Source organism: Frankliniella occidentalis, unplaced genomic scaffold, assembly GCF_000697945.3.
Source record: "Frankliniella occidentalis isolate FOCC.00 unplaced genomic scaffold, Focc_3.1 Scaffold236, whole genome shotgun sequence".
NCBI classification, from domain to species: domain Eukaryota; kingdom Metazoa; phylum Arthropoda; class Insecta; order Thysanoptera; family Thripidae; genus Frankliniella; species Frankliniella occidentalis.
The window spans coordinates 172,915-173,926 of record NW_026267362.1 but is presented as its reverse complement, the minus strand read 5'-3'; positions in this window follow the sequence as shown (position 1 = coordinate 173,926).

The following is a 1,012-nucleotide window of genomic DNA, read 5'->3' as shown; positions in this document are numbered from 1 at the left end:
CAATTTTTACACGCACAATTAAGTTGTAAGTTAGTTTTTGAGGCCGAGTAAATGATGCCCGTGATGTAAATAACTTGGCTCGCACTGTCAGCTCTGTTGAAAAGGTGTTGAATGTGTAGACTCCTCCAATCCATGCAGTATGTTAAATACTGTTGTAGGTCCTTATGCAAATGGGTGAACCTGCCAGTGTTTTATCACATATCAAATATTTTACTCTATTTCATTCTCATGGAACAGAAAACTTTATTACTTTCTGATTGGGGTGCAAACCGAGTGGTACTATTTGCGTAATCCCCCAAACAAACAATCAATCAATGTGCGTTGCAGATTATTTGCAGCTGCCCCTTCGTACTTGATGCTTATTAATTATATGTAATTAATAGTAGATGAGCGCTAAAAGTACCGTTTAATATGATTGCAGGAACTCGGCCCAGAAATGTTCTTGACATATGACCAAGAGAAGTCTATGGAGTCATTTTACCCAAAAGAATAGGTGAGTTGACATGACAGTAACGGCCATAACGCTGGTCCAATTTGTCTCTGTACAGACACTATGAGGAGTTCCCTTTAGTGTGCATCAAAGGGTGGTTTTTGATGTTTTTTGTAGTGCCTTGGTTCTTTGTTGTTGATTTCAATCCTCCTCTGTCAAAATCCAGGTTGATTTGTTATCACTGAAAATGTCCTTAAAAATCTTGGCAATTTGGAAAATTGCTGGTATTGGTTTGGATTGGTGAGGCAGACTCCCTTTTCACATGCTCTGTCTAAATATCATGGTGCCGACCCACTACAGCAGAGTTCTTAGTCAGTTTGCTTAGGTAGCCTACCCGCCCTTAGTTAGAGAGACCAACTCTTATAAAACTGTTTCTGTGGACAGGGGTGGTTTCTGACAGAAACAAAGGTAGTTTTGTGGTGCCTGGTTCACTCCTGTCGACTCGAATACTCCTCCATCGAAATCCGGACCCATCAATTTATAGCCTTTGTAAATTTGGCCAAAAATGAAAAAAATAAAAAT